This window comes from Prionailurus bengalensis, chromosome E4 (assembly GCF_016509475.1).
Source record: "Prionailurus bengalensis isolate Pbe53 chromosome E4, Fcat_Pben_1.1_paternal_pri, whole genome shotgun sequence".
Lineage (NCBI taxonomy): Eukaryota > Metazoa > Chordata > Mammalia > Carnivora > Felidae > Prionailurus > Prionailurus bengalensis.
Window position 1 is genome coordinate 55,017,113 of NC_057360.1, and position 12,685 is coordinate 55,029,797.

Genomic DNA, 12,685 nt, shown 5'->3' on the forward strand with positions numbered 1-12,685 from the left:
TTTTTTTTCAAGCTTTTATTTAAATTCTAGTTAGCTACCATATAGTGTAATACTGTTTCAGGAATAGAATTTAGTAATTCATCGCTTACGTATAACACCCAGTGCTCCTCCCAACAAGGGCCCTCCTTAATGTCTGTCACCCATTTAGCCCATCTCTCACCCCCCTCCTCCATCAACCCTCAGTTTTTCCTGTATAGTTAAGTGTCTTATGGTTTGCCTCCTTTCTTTTTTTCCCCCTTCCTCTATGTTCATCTGTTTTGTTTCTTAAATTCCACATATGAGTGAAATCATATGGTATTTGTCTTTGACTAACTTAATACACTGTAGGTCAACCCATGTTGTTGCAAATGGGAGGATTTCATTCTTTTTGATGGCTGAGTAATATTCCATTGTATATATATGTCATGACTTCTTTATCCATTAATAAGTTTGTGGGGATTTGGGCTCTTTCCATAATTTGGCTGTTGTTGATACCGCTGCTGTAAACATCAGGGTGCATGTCAGGCCAGACACGTTAGGGTGTTCATACTGCTGTGCAGTCTCTGGTCCTGTACCTTTTTTCACGATGCAGGTGAGTCTGCCCAGTGGGTTCAGGAATATTCCTGAAGGTTATTCTTACATTGGGATTCCAAAAAAAAAAAAGATTAATATACTTGGAAGTAACAGGAAAAAAAATAAATATATCCAGCAAAACCTAAATTAAATATATACCCACCTTAGTTTTTTTCTTGCTCAGTCTCCAGCATGCCCATAGCCACTCTTTTGCCACCCAACCCAGGTGTGATAGAGAGTAAGTCAGAGTATAAGAAACAGTGGAATGAACTTATACTTTACTTTCACAGACTTTACAACAAAACATAACCAGGTGAGCACATTGCCAGGCTCCCTCCTTGTGTCTTGGAAAGAGCCTGTGAAAATGAGGGCCCCAGAAATTAAGCTGAATCAACTGTTACTTCACCTCTAGTTGGACTATATTTTTGTACTGTGTTAAACTTGCTCAAATAAGTTTTAAATTTTAATTTAATTTAATTTTGTATAAATAATCATCTGCATATCAGATTTCTAATCTAGCATTCAGACATTTCAAAGAACACTATTATTTTAATCCTGCCCATAAATTTGAGGCACCTGATTTTCTTTAGTTCTCTATTTATTATGGTTTTTTTTGGACATCAAACTCAGGGTCTGTTTATTTCCATCCAGTGACTGGGCAAATTTTTAACATATTAGCTATGGAGTAGAGAGAGTTCTACTCCCAATCCTAGGTATTAAAAAATAACCTATATACACACACCTATGTATATATGTGTGTTATATACACATCTGTGTATATACATACACAAATACAGGTTTGTATAAAATTTCAAATCTTTAATAGGAAATTCAAAAGTCAGAAAAGAATTAGAAAACATTTGTAACAAAAGTGCTTCCCATTTCCTATTTTAATGTAAAATGTTCCTTTACTTACCTTTTATACACTGGCACACCATATTTTAAATTGTATGCAAAATTTTTGCACAGACAGTTAACTGGTGTTGCTTATTTCTATTGCTTTCATATTAAATTAATGTTGTTGGTAAGTTAATTATAATCACTTTTTTCAACTTCTTCACTGATTAAAAAAGACTGAGTTTTTCTGGTTCCTTTTGCTATCGCTACTTATAATACCATGAAATCTAAAACTTAGAAATACAAGGAAGGTATACCATGGCTTTAACTAGATCTAATAAGGTTATAATAGTTTGGTAGATTTGAGGATTTACTCCTATTATTAGTATGACTATTTTTCTTAAGTTTCTTAAGGAACTTCAGAAATATTTTAGAATGAGACCAATTGGAAGTTAGATTCTGTTATAATGGATAAATAATGAAGAGGTAGATTTTGTCACTGTTCATCAGTTCATGATTTATCTTAGCTCTCCTGCAAGTCCAAAAGAATAGCTTCATATAGATAAGCCCTGCTCTCCCTACACTCTTGACATTGAATTCACTCTTCTGGATTGGAAAACTTTAGAAATATTTCAGCTGAATATCTAGTAACAAAATTTTAAAATCTCAGGCTTTGGATTACTCCATCTTCTTTCTTCCCTTCTTCCTTTAATCTTCTTTATATCTCCTTCCCCAGCCCTGTACCCTACAGCAGAAAACATTCCTTTGTATAAAACTAGGGACGTAAGGAGAGAGTTTATATTGTCAAATGTTTTCTTTTCTTTTTTTTTTTTCAACGTTTATTTATTTTTGGGACAGAGAGAGACAGAGCATGAACGGGGGAGGGGCAGAGAGAGAGGGAGACACAGAATTGGAAACAGGCTCCAGGCTCTGAGCCATCAGCCCAGAGCCCGACATGGGGCTCGAACTCACGGACCGTGAGATCGTGACCTGGCTGAAGTCGGACGCTTAACCGACTGCGCCACTCAGGCGCCCCTCAAATGTTTTCTTAAAATGAACTCTTAACTAAGTCAGTGGTGAAAATTCTCAAACATTGACTAATGTAGCTTATTTGATCATTAATGTCACTATTAAAAACATGAGTATTTCTTAACACTGGAGTGTAAATTAAGATATAGTCCAACACAAGAAATCATCTATGACCTTGAGATTTTATACAGTATAAAGTAGGGAAATATATATATATATATATATTTAAATTAAAAAAAATTTTTTTGAGAGAGAGAGAGAGCAAGCGAGCACAAGTGTGGGAGGGGCAGGGAGGGAAGGAGACACAGAATCCGGAGCAGGCTCCAGGCTCTGAGCTGTCAGCACAGAGCCCGATGCGGGGCTCGAACTCAGAAACTGTGAGATCACGACCTGAGCCGAAGTCAGACACTTAACCGACTGAGTCACCCAGGCGCCCCTAGTAGGTAAATATTTTAAAAGACATAGAAAGTTTGTACCATATTTTATGTATTTATTATAATCACAAAAGAAACATAACCAAAGAGGAAGTACAATTGTTTGTTCAAAAATATATATTAAAATTTAGGGGTGCCTGGGTGGCTCAGTCGGTTAAGCAGCCGACTTCGGCCCAGGTCATGATCTCGCAGTCTGTGAGTTCAAGCCCCACGTCAGGCTCTGTGCTGACAGCTCAGAGCCTGGAGCCTGTTTCAGATTCTCCCTCTCTCTGCCCCTCCCCTGTTCATGCTCTGTCTCTCCCTGTCTCAAAAATAAATAAAACGTTAAAAAAAAAACCTTTAAAAAATATATATATATATTAAAATTTAGTTTCATTTTGCTGTGACAAATGTGACTTTAAACATGTTAGTATAAAGTAGCATATTTTCTATTAAATAGTCTTGTCAATTGGTTTTTCTATGTATTTTTGACAGTTGAAAGTATTTCACTCAAAAAGGAGTTATGTTATCTATACAATATTGCAGCAGACAGTAAAATAAAAGGTGAGAAAATGGAAGGAGGGTGTGGAGAAGGGAGAAAAGAGAAAGAATTTGTTTTTAAATCTTAATCTGTTAATATCTCTTGGGCCTAAAATAAATAAAATGCAGGTCTCAATTGCTGTTGTCATACGGAAAGGAAAGTCTTGCTGAAAGGATATGACCTCTCTCAGTTTAGAGAAAAGTTACATTTTCAAGGTGTTTATATAATGTAAAGCATTCCTTTAGTTTTAGTCCCTTTAATGAGTTGAAAAATATTTTTCTCTTAAATTTATTCAGCTTTATTTTCAGTCTACTTTTAAATTAATACATGTATATATACATATGCATATAATTTCATTTTAGTATCTCTTTGAAATAAATTGTGAATCATTAGGAAAATATAATTTTGTTGTACTCATACTTATTATTTATGCTTATGCTCTACATGCATAAGTTAATTTATGATCATCTGAATTAGTCTTAAATTAACATCATTAAAATGATTCAATTTATTTTACCTGGTTTATTTCTTTCTATATCCACACAAAAATCAACTGCTCTGTCAACAATTATCCGAATGCTAAAATTGTTGTAGGGCCTTCCCTGACCTCACAAGGCACAGCTGTTGCTTTTTATCTCCATGTCTAAATATAACACTTACCATTGGCATTATGGTTACATCTACTTCCCTCTAAAGTAGGCAAATTCATAAAGGAGAGCAACTGTGTCACTGTAATGTCCCCGATTTCTAATATCAGAGTCATGCTATGCTATTTCTAATAAGAGTCCTAATTCAGATTTACAATACTTTTCACATTCAAAACAAGAAAGGAAGCTTTTATTTCAATCTCAATTATTCACTATTTCTTCTCTGAATTAAATAAAAACTATAAATAAAACAATCATCTTGACACATGTAATGATTTTTAGTAACTGATGCCTATATTTGGTAGAATATTTCATGTGTGTTTTAATTTTTTTAGATGCTTATTTATTTTGAGAGAGAGACAGACAGGCAGAGCAAGCATGAGCAGGGGACGGGCAGAGAGAGGGAAAGAGAGAGTCCCAAGCAGGCTCCACACTGTTAGCACAGAGCCCAATGCGAGGCTTGATCCCATGAACTGTGAGATCATGACCTGAGATCATTGGATTCTCAACCCACTGAGCCACCTAGGTGCCCCCTAGGTGGTGTTTAAAATGGCAAATCCTATATTCAAAGAAAAGGCAAAGGGGAAGCTAACTCTTTAAAAAACCTTTTAAGGGGCGCCTGGGTGGCGCAGTCGGTTAAGCGTCCGGCTTCAGCCAGGTCACGATCTCGCGGTCCGTGAGTTCGAGCCCCGCGTCGGGCTCTGGGCTGATGGCTCAGAGCCTGGAGCCTGTTTCCGATTCTGTGACTCCCTCTCTCTCTGCCCCTCCCCCGTTCATGCTCTGTCTCTCTCTGTCCCAAAAGTAAATAAACGTTGAAAAAAAATTTTTTTTTTAAAATAAAAAAAATAAATAAATAAAAAACCTTTTATGTCCCAAAATAAGCCAAGTTCCATAACTAGACAGGGTGAAAGTGAAATTCAAACTAAGATGTGGCTGTTTTCAAAACCATACTTTCTCTTTATGGTATGGTTTGAAAAGGACTGAAAAAGGTCCTAGTTCAACATTATTTTCCTGGATGATGGCTGAAATCATATCTTTAAATTTCTATTTATTTGAAGATAACTACTAGACAATATATTCAGTATTATTACCTTTTTATGCTTTGTGTGAATTAGCTTATCAGTTTCTTTAAGCATCAGGAGGTGAGAGGCATGAGTCTAAGATGAGGGCTCCCTCACAGGAAGCCAGGCAAGCCTTCATGGGTACATCTGGATAGCTACTGGGCACTGTGTTTGTCTTGTTGGGAAAAGAGCCATGAGGAAAGGAAAAAGGGTGAGTACTTATATCATCTCTTAAGTATTTTTGCCTTTGAGGCATCAGCTGAAATTCTGAAACAATAGATGTCCTATTCAACACTACTACACATTGTCTTATGATCCTATGATTTGAGATGAGGAGATATCTGTAAGAATACAAATGGTTTTGACATCTCACTCTTGATCTCAGTACTAGTGTGTAAAGGTGAAGGTCAGTGAAGTTGAAGGAGTCGAAGAACCATGAATCTATGCTGTTGGGATGGGTCACCCACCTATGCATGACATACCTAAAATTATCCCCCATCACATAGTAGAAAGGAAGACTGAACTAAGTGCCAGTGGCTATCATGAATATGGGCAAATGATAACTGCAAGGAAGGACAAAAGATTGCATATGTATATTTCAAGAAGGTCAACGAGTACTGGTTTGAAAGTGACATTGTGAACTAAGAAAATGCAAATCTCTCCCTGGTCACTATGATACAGGGGAGTTCTAAAATGCTTTGTTCAGTGGGCCTGCAAAGGAAGTTCCAGCTGTAATAAAAAAGAAAAAAAAAGAAGGTAGAGAATATATTTATTGAAAAGTTTTGGGTGCAAAGAGAAGTTGTTTAGCATAGATGGGAGAGGGATTTCACAGGGCAAGGTTGAAAGGATTACAGTCAAGGGATCAGAATTGTTGGGAAAATAAATAACGATGGTTGAAGATGAGTATAAAAGAGAATATAAAGGAGAGCTGGGATTAATTTGGCAGATAATTATTTGAGCATGAGCATTTTGACCAAAAACCAAATAGATAAATAGGTGTTTGATCCAATTATCTCTTATTGTAGAGAAATTCAAGTTGCTGCACCTGTTCTTTATTTTCATTAGCACAGTAATGATATAATAGACTGAAAATGAAGTAATGGGTTAAAAAGTACAAGGGAGGTATTCTTCATATTTTTGAAGTGAGGAATGAAATGACAAAAAGCCCACATAAAAACTTGTGAAACAACCCAGTAGTACACCCCAATGCCAGAGACTAGACTTTATTCATCTTACACCAGATCAGGTTTTTTGATCAAAATATTGTGTTGGCCAACTTCCTCTGATTAAATCACTTTCCCTTTAATTGTGTTTGTGGCCAAATTGTGTTACCGCGAGAGGGTCTTACAGTTTGAGTTGAGATAAAAGATAGCACAATTGTGAAGCATTGTGTAATTTTCTGGGCTCCCTACCACCAAGGAGGTCAGAACAAAACAGGAAAGCAAAAGATAACCCAAAAAAGATAAAGTTTTTATTTAAGGGTAACACAGAAAAGTGAAAAAATCCTAATCACTCAGCTCAATTATCACAAAGTGACAGGTATAATCTGTACCTAATAGGCACTAATTAATAATTTCCATACAGAAAGCCACAGGTCTACAGAAAAAGACTGTGTGAGAGCACAGTAGTCTGAAAATGAGGTGGTCTTTGAGATCTGGTCACAAGATTGTAGCCAACCAGATTAAGGCAACATAGCATTTCCCCATGAGGCAGTCAATCCTATACTTTTGATAAAACTTAAAATGGCTTCCTCCTGTTTGCTTAAGAAATCTTTCTTCAAAGACTCTTGGGAAATCAGTTTCTTACAGAGCCCCAGATAACACTGGGAATATAGTTTGACAAATGCTCCTTTCTATTAGTACATTTTCTTTAACAAAAGAAAGTTTTCAATCCTGTTGACGGTTTCTGTATTTTTCTTTTAGCAACTAATTGTCTTGAAAGTCATCTTTTAAACCCAAACTATGAAATCATTTTTATTTTTATTTATTTTTCCTTTTTTAATGTTTATTTTTGAGAGAGACAGTGCATGAATGAGGGAGGGAGAGAGAGAGAGAGAGAGAGAGAGAGAAACACAGAATCCAAAGCAGGCTCCAGGCTCTAAACTGTCAGCACAGAGCCCGGATGTGGGGCTCGAACCCACGAACCTTGAGATCATGACCTGAACTGAAGTCGGACACTCAACTGACTGAGCCACTCAGACGCCCCTGCAATCATTTTTAAATTAAATCGTGTGTAGAACTGAGCAAGGGGGTGGGGGGCACTTGGGTGGCTCAGTCCATTAAGCGTCTGACTGCACTTCTCTCTGTCTCTCAAAAATAAATAAATAAGCATTTAAAAAAAAAAAAAACGAAGAACTGGGCAAGAGAAAATAATAGGTTTCTGAGGGGGGTGGAAATGGTATACCATGGAAGGTTTGGGGTGGGTGGTGGAACATCCTTTACTGTTTTTCTTAGGTCATTCATACTTTACTGGTATGTATAATAAGCCAGTGCAGAACATGTAGAAATTGGGTGTTTGAGACATTGCAATAGGGGCTTTTCAAATCGTTGCGGAATTCGGTGTCCACTTGCACTGCACTATTCAGAATAATTTTTGGTAAGGTCACCCAGGAATCTCCTAATTTTAAATCCACCAGACCTTTGGGAGTTTTGCACCTGGCTCATCACACCTGAGATATTGAAAGTTGCGTTGGCCTTGATGACCTTACGATCAGTTTTTTCTTCTACTCTTTCATCATTTCTTCTCCGTCTTCTTCAGTAATTCTTGTGTATCTTTTTACTCTGACATTATATAGGGCTATTTATAGTTCTTTAATATCAAAGTCATTTAAAGTTTCTATTCCTTTGCAAATCTTTGTGTTCTAGGAATGCCTTCCTTTATCTTACACACCAGGCACATTCCTTGTCTTCCTTCACACGTCTTAAATATCAGCCATCCTAACCCCCCAGAATAATCTATTCTCAGTATGGTTATATATCCGTATCAATACTAATTCCAGTATTTTATAATTATTTATAAACTGTCAATGCTGTGACTCACATGGAAAAGCAGGAATCAAAGCCAAATCTGGAGAGAGTGCCAAGGTAGCAGATCAAGGAGGGGAGGAAGTAAGTGAAGCTGTTTTTTTGTTTGTTTGTTTGGTTGGTTGGTTGGTTGGTTTTTTTGGAGGTGGGGAAGGGTGTTTCTATGTGTTAGGAAAAGGAGCAGGCCTAGAAAATTTTCCTAAGCAAGAAAATAAGCGACTTTCATCCACTCCTTACAGGGATTAGTAGAATAGTGACCTGACATTTACAGAGAAAAAGACAAAAGGATTGTTTAGTGGGAAAGATTTCCCAGAAAGTCTTTTACGTGGCATCTTCTCTCAGAAATTCTTTCAAAATGCAATATAAAGGGAAATCCTGACTGGGGGAAAAATGTTCTTTTAGTCCCAAGATTTTCTGAGTCATGATAATATTCCTATATTTTAGAAGACTCAAATCAGTCTCTACTTTTTCTTTCCTGACATTCAATGAATTACGATGTGATTTGTGCCACAAGAACACAGTTTGCTTCTGTGGAGGTCACCTGTCACCTTCTAATTACCATGCCAGTGGTGCATTCTTTGTCCCCATGCTGTTCCACCTCTCCCGAGCCTCTGACACTGCTGACCTCCTTCACGGAACCGTCTTCTCCCTTGCGTCCTGCCTCTCCTCCCTCGCCGTGTGCTCTTTTGAGTGTCCTTCATGGGCTTCTCCTCGCCTACTCATCTCTTACATGTGCTCCTAAGTCTGTCCCCCTGAATTCCCCACATGCTCTCCCTCAGTGACCCCATTCATTTTCATACATTCAGCTATTTCAATTCAGAAAACAACTCCATTTGCCGCCTATGACCTTTTTCCCAAGTTCCGGACCTACTCTTACAGCTCTACACTGGACCTTTCAACCTGGATTTGGGGGAAGCTCAATTCTAATAACTCCAAAACAGGTAGTAATATCCCTGCCTGACTGTCCCCTCTTTCCGCCTTCTCTGCCTGGGATCTAAGCCCAAGTTTTTCTGTAAGTCCACATTCTCTTACGTTCTTCTTAATCAACATATTATCAATGTCCTCTGGTTCTGTTTCTGTAGAACGCTCCCTGTCCATGTCATTCTTCTATTTCCACTGCTCTTTCTTCTTCCCTTTCAATAAACGGTCTTCACATTTTCCCAGACTGCTGGTCTATATTCCTTATTCAGATAAATATGGATTGATGGTCTACTCTGAGCCAGATATTAAGATAGGCTATAAGTCAGGGTTCTCAATTCTGGCTGCACATCAGCTTTAAAACACAGAATCAAACTCAGCTAATGCCCAGACTGCTTCAAAGATTCCGGTGGAGTTGGTCTAGGTTGGGCCTTGGACATCAGTATTTATCAGGTTCCCCAAATGACTGCCCTCTGTTGCCAGCTTTGAGAACCACAAACTTAAGTACACAGAGGCCGATAAAATGGACATAGTTCTTGTCCTGATGGAGCTTAAATTCTAGATAATTGGGGAGATAAACATCAAGAAACAAAGTCATATATGTGTATAATTAGAAGTTGTAAGTTCCAGGAAGAAAATGAACAGAATATTTTGAGAGGGAGAAAAAATATAACAGGATAAAGTATATGGGTGGGGGGGGAGGGTGGTGACAAGAGGTCTTTCCAAACAAGTGAGATTTAATATGAATTCTTAGGGATGAGTATAGTTTGGCCAGGAAAATAAGCAGATAGGAAAAACATTTGGTGAATTTGAGTCATGGAGTAGCCTGGCATGTTGTGAGGAAATGAAAACCATTGTGGATGGTAGATAGTGAGGGATAGAAAGCGTGACTTAAAAGAGGTTGGAACAGAAAAAGGGGACTTTGTTCAGAATTTGTTAGGATTTTTAAGTGCATTAAAAATACACATAGTTTTTTAGGGGCTAAAATAATCGTTTTAATTATTGCTTTGGCTTCCCCTGAAGGTAAGTGGGGTTCAAAGCTGAACAGATGGAGAAGAGCTAAATTTCAGTTTGAAGCACTTTGGTAAATAAGGTTGCTTGAATAAAGGTGTTGGCTGTGGGCCTAAATAGATGCCTATGGATTCAAGATAGAATTTGGAGGTAGCATGAATAGAACTTGTTGCTGGGTTGGATATAAGGGACAGGGGAAGACCATGCATCATCAAAGGTGATTCTCAGGTTTTTGGCTTAAGACACAGAGCTGATGGCACCATTTGCTTTTTTTGTAATAGATTGTTTTAGAGCAATTTTAGGTTCACAGCAGAATGGAGCAAATGGTACAGAGATTTCCTATATGCCCTGTGTCTATACCCATGTCTTAATCTACATTTGCTTTTCTGGACCATTTTATACGAATGAAATAATATAATATGTGGTATTGTGTCTAACTCCTTTTATTTAGAATAATGTTCTTGAGATTCTTCCATGCTATAGCACACATCAGTATTTCCTTTCTCTTTATTGTTGATAGTGTTCTATTCTCCAGATAACTATATTCAGTTAATAATCTGTTGATGAACATTTGTATTGTTTCATTTCAATTTTGGCATCAATGAATAATCCTGCTGTAAACATTTGCATGCAGGTCTTTGTGTGGGCATATTTTTTTCATCTGTCTCATACAGATTCCCAAGGATGGAATTGTTGTGTTATAGGCTGAGCATAGGCTTAACTATTTTTAACAGGCTTTTTAAAATTTGAGCAGTTTGGGATTCACAACACATTTGGTCAGGAAGTTGCCATATACTGTCTACACCCACACATCGTTAATACCCGAAGTCCATCGTTTACATTAGGGTTCACTCTGGGTGGTGTATTCTATTCTGCTCTCATCTCACTTGCAGGGTTTCTGAAGAGAAGTTGAATGTAATTCTTATATTTGTTCCTCTGAAGGTAAGGTGCTTATCACCTCTGCTTCTTATAAGATTCTAAGTATGATGTGCCCAGGTATATGTCTGTTTATGTGTTTGTTTGCCATTTATTTCACTTGGTGTTTTCTGAGCTTCTTGGATCTGTGATTGGATGTATGATATTAACTTGGGAAAAGCTTCAGTCACCATTATTTCACATATGTCTTCTGCTCCTTTCTCTCTTCCTTCTTCTGGATGTTCCCATTATGTGATGTTATACCTTTTGTTATCCTACCTTTCTTGGATGTTCTTGTTATATTTGTATCAGACATTTTTTTCTTTGCCTTTCCATTTTGGAAGTTTCTGTTGACATATCCTCAAGTTCAGAGATTCCTTCCTCAGCCATGTCCTGTCTACAAATAAATCCACCAAAAGCAGTCTTCATTTCTGTTACCGTGTTTTTGATCCCTGGCATTCTTTTTTATTCTTTCTTAGAATTTCCATGTCTGTGTTTTCATTGCCTACCTGTTCGTGTCTGCTAACTACTTTATCCACTAGCTCCCTTAACATATTAATCATAGTTGTTTTAAATTTCTGTTCTGATAATTCCAATGTCCCCGCCATATCTGATGCTAGCTCTGTCTCTTTATAATATTGTGGTTTTCACCAGTGTTTCCATGAAGTGTGTTTCTGTAGACTTCATGTACTAGTAGGGCGTGCTTAAGACTTCCTCCCGAGTTTACCTTCTAAAGGAGAATGTGAAAATCAATAGACTCCCATTTATGTAAAAAGTAAGTGTAACTTGCAGCCTTCTAGAGTTTGGCCCCGGTTTATCTTTACAACCTCATCTCTGACTATAGCTTCATGCTTAAACTGGCCAATATGATGTTCACTGAACAACTGCTCTGTGTTTTCCCACAAATAGGTTTGCCTTTATTTTTACCCTTCGCTTAGCCTGGAATGCCTTACTTTCCTTTTTTTCATTACCAAAATTCTACCTATCTTTAGAACAAAGCCAGATACTTTTTCCACAGAATTTTCTAAAAGATAAATACCTTTCCCATAATCTCCGGTGTGTACCTCTTCTACAACAGTAATTAGAGGATACTTACTATAGGCTGGGTATGTCATCGTCAGCCACAAAATCACTCTCCTAACCCTCCCTCCCCCACCACTGAGAATGGCTTGATGGGAGTGATCTCTTTTTGTTCATCTGTACCCACCTTAGATCTAGTAAAGTGTTTCTAAGTTAGTAGCTGCTAAATATTTATTGAATTGAATTAGTATATAGAGGACGGGATTTTATTTAAATTTCTTTGTCTTATTCAATATTTAATGAAAGCATTTTAATATATGATAATAACAAGTACAGAATCCACATGACTTATAAATATCATTTGTTAAACTAATGAAGCCAGCTACATCTGGGGTCTCCATTTCACATGACCCCACTCTGTACTTTGACTCAAAACTTAAAAATTCTCCTTAGGAACTGAAGTAACAGAAAAGCATGTGTCGTTAGTCATTTTTTTTCATATTGCTTTATATAGACAAGTTTTCTACCAAATCTCTTCTTGGCGAATACCAAATGTTTCCATGAAATTCTTATTCCTTCTGGGCTACCGTGTCTGACGGGTAACATGACTATTGTCTGAAATGCATGTGGAAGCATACCTGTAGTAGCTGAGAAACGACCATGTTTCCTTTTAGTTCTCAGCAAGAGTAATTGAATGTAGAATATCTTACTAAACACT

At 37.3% G+C, this 12,685-nt stretch overlaps 1 protein-coding gene across 2 annotated transcripts in view; it reads left to right on the top strand.

Annotated features, from left to right (window-relative positions):
• SPATA17 (spermatogenesis associated 17) overlaps positions 1-12,685 on the top strand; it is a 198,291-nt gene that overhangs the window by 86,502 nt on the left and 99,104 nt on the right. The gene's annotated exons all lie outside the window — the stretch shown is intronic.